We start from the raw sequence: 8,529 nt of genomic DNA on the forward strand, positions 1-8,529 counted from the left end.
TTCCTTATCGGTCCGCTCACTAGCAGATGTCTAGGTCCGCCCAGTAACAGACGTGCTCGTTTCATACGCTGCGATATTTGCGACATCTGGTAGCTGGTAGAGGAACTTTGTTAAAATCAGCTGTTATTAATCGCATAGAACGATGTACGAGGCGTGTTCTTAAAGTAAGTTCCAAAAGGGTGTAGAAAGTAAACGGGAAAATATTTACAAATCATTTTTGTAGCATTGTATTCCCCACACTTCAATTACTTCTCACCATAATCTCCACCATTATTGAGGCATTTATCGAGTCGTGGCACAAGTCTTTCTATCCCCTCACTGTAGAATTGACTCGCCTGCGAACCACTCCGCAACATTTGTGGAAAATTCAAGGAAAGCGAAGAAATTGTGAATCTCCTGTCCTCATGAATTTTTTCATCGACAGCACGCACCAAATCGTCATTGACCAAAGATGGCCGACCGGTATGCTGCTCGTCATGCACAGAGATGCGGCCCTCGTTGAACTTTCTAACCCATCTCCTGACCATTCCATCACTAATGGCATCATCACCATACACCTCACAAAGTTGATGATGAATGTCAGCTGGTTTGATGTTTCTCGCATTCAAAAAACGGATAACAGACCGCATCTCACAGTCGGCGGGGTGCTCGATCATTTTAATCATTTCAACTGATCACAACTAACCACACACACGGACTGAAGCTCTGAAACTGCATGCACAGCTTGCCTGAGAACTGAAGAAGAAAACACGTATGCGCAAAATAACGATTGCAGCGATGCGACAGCTATAATTGAAAATGGAACTTACTTTAAGAACACGCCTCGTATTTAAGTTGTCAATGCTATGTTTGGATATAATGAATTGCTAAAGTAGAATATCTATTTCATTAATGTTTTAAAAAGGGTAGAAAATGAAAGTGTTCGCATGACATCAACTATTTATTTTTTAATTACCGGTACCATTACACCTTAATCCAATTAATTAAACTTATATAGGCTAACTTGTTCATATTCATACGTCTAAATTAATCACATGGATATGAAAGCTAGTATTCCCTATCACATACTTAAAAAATATATTTGTCCTAAACAGAATAATATAAAATCGCCAAACATTTATGAAATATAGAAAATGTACCCCACCATAAGTTTAAAAATATGAAGTTAGGCCTACAGGAAAACTCAAAAACAAAACTTATGAATATTATAACGCATAAACTGTACCATTTGTATAATATTTTTAGATAAAAAATGTAAAAGAGATGGGGAAAACACACACACCAATTAAGTACATTTTCCTGGATTTTTATGTTTTATAAAAAAATTTCTCAACTTCCTTTTAGTGTTCAAACTGTAAATTCTGTGACCTGTTTAAGTATTTTATCTCTATTTTTCATTACTGATTAATGATTATGTAAACTAAATATTATAACTTTATAATATTACAGTAGAGTCACATAATGTAGGAGATATTAAACTTATTTTATATACCAGTACCCATTTCTCTATCTCTTTATGTATATATACTAAATTAATACATCTTTGCAACCAGTGGACGACCGTGTCAATTTACCACTAATACAGTGAACTGCAATGTGCTCTCATCTAGTGAGCAAAAAGTGAACGTGAAGTAAATACTGTAGTAACGAACAAAAGGTATCGCTGAATAGAAATGAAGATCCAGTGTACAATTCGTTCATACTTATATTGGAACATTTGTAAACCAAATGAATGAATCAAATGAACGAATCATTTTAGGGAACCGTCCTTACTGTAAAAGTTTTGGTAGATACTTCTACATATATAGGTAAAGGAACGTAGATCACTTGAGGGTCCCACAGAATAAATAATTATACGAATAGGCGAAACATAGCAATTAAAGAATGAAAATATTTTTTAAATAAAGAAAGATAAACTTGTAAAATAAAACGCAAATGAATATCATCATTTAAAGTAAGAAGGATAGAGTAATTAAGTATAAAATGTGTAACGCATATATGTGGACGAATACTGCCATCTACCCTTCAGATAGAAAATCTATGTGAGATGGGGGTACCCTGTGAGCAAAGACGTGCCAAATCCTAATTAATCACATGGTGCCACATTAATAGCGATTGTAATGTTTCACGCCCTTTTCTTTGTTTCCTTTTTTTTTTTTTAATTTAATACCTATGTTTACATATGTATAATAGTTTTTTTGAGTATATACTGAGTCCGTAAGGGCTACCCTCAATGGGGGGCAGTTTAGTATTATTATTATTTATATCTAGACACACAATTGGCGCTACTGTCGTGTAAAAATTCTGGCAAAAATCAGAGTCCGTGGATATACTAGAGTAACGCAATCACCGAGTCGGCCGCCATTGTTATTCCTTTTAACACGCTAGGGATAGGAATATTTAAAGTAAAACTCAGATATTTTTAATTTGAAGGGAAAAATCTACAAAAGGATCTTCTTACATTTTAGAACATTATTGTCATTCAAAATACTAATGTATAAAAACCATATTTAATAATTATTACAGTATAAATATACATTTAAATGTTCAATACACTCCTTCATAAACGTCACAGTTATAGGTATTACAGCAGCATGGACTTAATAAATTACAAGTAACAAATGAAAACAACAATGTTGCAAATAAAACAACAATAAATCTAAACATTTCCAACTGCATCCCTCGTGCAAACTCTCCGGCTTCCGCATATAAGAGGACACTATACTGAAATTTCTCGAAGTTCATTAGTTTTAAGAGTTTACAACAGTGAAATCAATAACTACCATACTTACGAAGCTAGATTCACCAAATTTTGATAACTGGCATATCTGCTTAATAGTGACAAGTGCACAAAATTGCATCCGCCTATGATACGTGGTTTGCATTTTATTAAAATATTGAACCGCTTTATATAAAAAGTTGCTTGCACTACAATTGACATTATTCTTAAGTGATTTTCACTTATATGGATCCTTACATACATAGAATCAAAGCTTCCTATAGGCTTTTACTGTAAAATTAATCAGTAACTTACTAGAATTTTTTTAATACTGTACAAAAAATTAAAAAAATAATATTCATAAAAATTCCTAGTAATTTACCCATTCGCTGTACAGAAAATTCCAATAGTAATGTTTGTTCCAATGTATATAAAGACCATATAAATGAATATCAATTAAAAATAATGTAAATTGTGACGCAAGGAACTTTTTGTATAAAGCAATACAATATTATTTTTATTAAGTTAATAATAAAATGCAAACCAATTATCATAGAGAAAGACGAAATTTTGTACAGTACATGTGTTATTATCAACCAGACATACTAGTGATAAACATTTTGTGAGTTTAGCTTTAAAAATATGGAAGTTAGTAATTTCAGTATAATGTCCCAAGGATACAATGATGTGAGATTTTGTCATTTTTGGTACCGGTAAAAAAATCGTTTCTTTGTTTTTATCGTTAAAAATTCATTTATGTCTAAAGATGCCCTCTGCCAATTTTCATGACCATACGACCGGTCTATCAGCTATTTAGGGTCACATTTTTAAAAGGCTGCGGGCTCTGACTGTTAATTTAAATGCTCCGTCCACGCCCTCACTCTGAATTCTGCGACCATTTTGGAAATTACGCTATATTTCATACATTATTTATTATATTAGTTTCCGATTGAGCCAGTGTAGCTTCTCGACTTCTCGAAATATTTCTTCATAGAATCCAACAGGTCTTAGGCCTACTTCAAAGACTGCTTTCCTTTAAAAGATATTCAATTACAAAGGAGAGCACAACTCTTGTCTAAAGGAAAATTCCACTTGTTGCTAGTAGCCATAACAACGTGTTTTCCATGCTTGGTTTTCGTTTGTGATACAAGAAATATTTGCAAGTTTCTAACAAATTTATTTTTAGTATTATAATAGTGACTACAGTCCATAGTGATTGTAAATAATATTGATCTATTATAGTGTTTTCATAAGTTTACATATTTTTTTAGTCGTCTTTATTTACTAGTGTAGGTTAGGTGAGCACAGCATGGTAGTGTATATAAGGGTAAGTTCTGTCTATAATATGCTAGGTCTATATGTTTCAAAGTGACTAGAAAATAAAAAAGACAGAGACCTGGTTCATTATTATTAACCCAAACTTTGAAGTCAATTTTCTTCACTTTAATTTTCTGTAAATTTTGCATTGCTATAAATGCTACTCTTTCTACAGGTTCTGTACTACATGTATGATTTTTTGTAGAGGTTTTTGAATATGTTCTTAACACTCATATATATGTATATATATATATATATATATATATATATATATATATATATATATATATTGCTTAGTCAACTGTCCGAAGACAGGTTTGAACCTCATAAGTACCACCAATAAGGCATCACTCATGAGACAACTAGGCCAGTAGGTTGGCCAGTTTCTTCCCCCCTCCAATAACATACTTCGCCGATTAGCCACATATTCCACTAATCGGACTTCAGATGCATACAAACAACAAATGTTCTTCCTCTGACACATATCGTCAAGTGAGATGTACTGCCTTATAATATATATATATATATGCATATCAGCCAGGAGAGGTATTTTTTAATATCAATTTTTTTACGCTCGGGTTGAATTTTTTTCTGTTTTTACACTATTAGTGCATTAAATATTTTTTTAGTAAAATAAAGAGGAAAATTGTATAGTAAGTTTCGTTCCTGAAGGTCTGATACGTATGTAGACAAAAATTCTGGCCAAAAGAGTAGCAATTTTTGAAAACCTAAATTTACACAATTTAAAATTACAAAAGTACAAAATTTCAAAGATCTACCTAGAATAGTTTAGAAAATTGAAATTTCATATCAGTCTAACCTTAATAGGGTTTTTAGTTTCTACGGTCTCTGTATTTTCCAATCGAGCCAAACAATACAATCTTGTCTCAAGAATGAATTCAGAACTTTCACAAATATATTATGTAATTCTTGCAAATAGTAATTAGGATTAAAGCCTACATGCTAAGATTAATTAGGATTAAATTCAGAAATGCTTGGTTTGAAAAGGAGAAGATGGTAAAAAATTGACACTGATGCTAATTGGTACGTGATGTTCATTTGTTTTAAGTAGAAATATTATTCTAGATTAGTTTTATAAAAATATTTTGGGGCCCAAATTTTGAAAAAATAAATATCAAAATACAATAATTTATTAATCTCACAATGTATGCTCGCTTAGGTAGCGGATCGTTCCTTTTTATATTTATAGTCACTTCTTTCCTTTTTCCTTATTTCTTTCACCTTTTCACAAAGAAAACAAATGTTAGCTTTTTTCAGTTCTCTGTAAACAGTTCTGAACATAGCAGCACTGAATTTTTTCGCACTTACATTACATTCTTTCCCTATACAACTGTATACTGCATAGAGCGCGCTGGAATAACAATGGCGGATTTGTCGGCATTTGCCGGCGCAAAGGATTGCGGTACTCTGGATATCCACGGACTCTAGTACAAATTTGAAACCTCTCGCTCAGGTTCGTGCGACGCCATGTTTGGGGAGCACGAATGATTCTGTCTATAACCCAACGACTCTTTCTAACTCGTTTAGAAGTTTAGAAAATATCATTGGGTATATAGGCGTTTTCTTAGCGGACATCCTCCTTCACTGTAATATAACTAAACTTATTTGCGTATTTTCTAACGTACAATATAAAATAACAGAAGTAATCTGAATACTGTAACTAAGCATTGCTTTAAATATAAACGCCTTATATTCAGTGACCGGCATGTTCCGTGCTCTGTGACATCATACCACGGAGCCGCCACGCTCTTTGCTCGGCAATCTCTGCATACTGAGCACAGCGAAGAGAGAAGGTGGTACGGCGCCTATGCACTGACAGAGCGCGATCCATTCGTCTGAGGTAGTATGGGAACAGCACAATTACATTACATTTGTACGAAAACAAAACTGTACATCCGGATAAATCAATGTAACAAAATATTTTGGTTTGTAATCAAATTTTATATACTTATAATAATATGAAATTCATAATACAGCCAGCTGCAGAAGCGTTCGCATTATGTAAATGAGGCTCTGAAACTGCTATAAATATACAAATATAGAAATAAATAATTTAAGCAGTACTACAACTCTACTCGGAAACTTGAAAACAGTTCAAGTGTTTTAACAGACATTTTCCTACACAACATACAGATTGAACTATATAGGCCCTAACTTGGTGAGTAGTATGCAAAGTATATTTCAACTTTTGAAACACACCATCACTCTGTGTTACTACCGTGCCCAAGCTAAATGCTTTGTCGAGATCAAACTATTTTATGGAATATGGAGGAATGGCGAAGTGTTTGATTTGTGGCAAGCTGTTTCAGCATGTAAAGAAGTTCAATATACAATGCCATTATTCTCTATGCCACACAAATGATTATGACAAATATGGGGGAGAATATCGACAAGTACTAGTGCAGCAATTGAAAGATAAATTTTTATGTGAAGCTAGGGAACACACTGTCAATGAATCAATGGTAAGCTTAAGGCTTAAGACATAGGATTTCACTAGTCATTGCAAAGAACATGCGTTCTTTTAATGACGGGGAATTTGCCAAGAATGTTGCCATCATGACCGCAGAGTAGTTATTCCCTAGCAAAATACAGGAATGTGATTCCGTCAATTTATCTCCAAGAACTGTCGTATCACTGCTGCACTGACGCCACTGCGCTGGTGCGTGTTAACAGTAATACGACTCAACTGCTCGCTCTTCCAAGCTCTTGAAGCCTGACTGGCTCTTACGTCATAACTGCAGCTTCTGCCGGCCACTGCCTTATATTGCCCATAAATAGACGTATTAGTTTATTTTTATTTCCTATGACCAAATACATGGTATATTTTTACTTCTGTTATTTTATATACGTTATAAAATACGTAAATATTTATTTAAATTATATTACAAAGAGAGGGATGTCCGCTAAAAATTGTCTATATACCCAATGGTATTTTCCAAACATCTCACGCACTGTAATAATAATCCTCAGTGTTTTGAGAATCAGAGGCGATATGACTCTACAACTTTCAACTGCAGACATTGATTGCAATTCTCTCATTCTTACATCATTCTCAATGATAGAATATTGTGAGAATGTGGTTGTATGCATTGCTGGCTTAGTTGTTAAATCGTTAAGGAAATATGGTGTAATAAATCTAAAGACTCAATTTATGGTACGTACCAGCAGCAAACAAAATCTCATTAATTTCTTTTTAACGAAAGAATAATGGGACTCTTGTCATACCATTATCTGAGATTATAGAAATATGCAGCTTAAGTGAAAGAGCGATTATACAGATGTTGACAGTTCAATGGCATATTACCACCCACTCTTACATCTTGTGAAAACAATGTGATCTAACAATAGAACACTTGTATTACCTTTCTACACTTATAGGAACATATTTTAGAAAATGGCTCCCAGATTCCTCCCGAGAATCATATTTTAAACTTGTTAAACTGACCTTAGAAATACATAAAGAGCTACTGACGTATCTCAATGGGCTAAGGCCTGCCGATCCGAAGTCGCGCTCGGGCCCCTTTCTTTAAATTATTTGAACATTAGTATAATATTACGTAGACTTTCTATTCCAAACAGCAAATATTTTCACGAAAGAGCCTGACAGTGATCCTTCGAGCAAAAATAATCAATCTGCCTGAAACACAAGGCATACATCGCACTGGACAGAACTGGATAGTCATTTTTTTATCAGTTTAACTGAAATGAGTATTGCTTAATTTGTCGAAGTAAACGTGAAAACTCATCACCATAATCATCATTATTACTATTATCATCACCGACACCACCAGATTTTCCTTCTAATCAGCGGTTTTGGGCTACTGCCCATCGCAATATTCGGGCGATGATTCCCAATGCTCTTTCAAAATATCAGACGCTGTCCTATGAGTAACGTGTGCTATCCAATTGTAGACTACAAAAAATGACTATCAATATTTTTATCTTTCCTCGACTTCGAGTGAAAAAAGGAAAGCGGCAAGAAGGTACCAAAATAGCTTTGACTAAAATGGTTATATTGTTAAAGTGTTATTCCTTTTACGGTCCTCTACACACTTACGGTATCACTCCCAAAATTTTTGTATCGTATCTGTATATTTGTGCTATTAAGTCCCTTCCTAGTTATCAGTAAAAATATATTCCCCAGGTGAGGCTCGAACTCACAACCCCGGCATTTCTCAGTTCAGACACGGACACTGCCGTATAAGTACCGTGCGCTAACCAATTGCGCCACTGGGGACCACACAGAGTTTCTCTCAATATCTTATCTTGTGTCAACTTCTGGCACAAGGGCCATGAGTATTCATCTATTTTATATCATCCAGGATAAGTAAATATGTGCTTACAGCTGGCACAGTGCGATTCTTTATATGAAGAAGTAATGTTTGCGGTGTACTCTGAAAATATTTGAATTAATACAATATGTAATCTCTGGAGAAGCTCCAAATAGTGAACACATTCATTTTCTTTATAGC

At 34.1% G+C, this 8,529-nt stretch overlaps 1 non-coding gene across 1 annotated transcript; it reads right to left on the bottom strand.

Annotated features, from left to right (window-relative positions):
- Window positions 1-8,193: 8,193 nt before the first annotated feature.
- On the bottom strand, window positions 8,194-8,294 carry TRNAI-UAU (transfer RNA isoleucine (anticodon UAU)). Its single transcript has 2 exons — window positions 8,257-8,294; window positions 8,194-8,229 (listed from the first exon to the last, which is right to left on the bottom strand). It is a non-coding gene; the product is annotated as a tRNA-Ile (tRNA).
- Between the last annotated feature and the right edge of the window lie 235 nt (window positions 8,295-8,529).

This window comes from Periplaneta americana, chromosome 4 (assembly GCF_040183065.1).
Source record: "Periplaneta americana isolate PAMFEO1 chromosome 4, P.americana_PAMFEO1_priV1, whole genome shotgun sequence".
Classification (NCBI taxonomy): Eukaryota; Metazoa; Arthropoda; class Insecta; order Blattodea; family Blattidae; genus Periplaneta; species Periplaneta americana.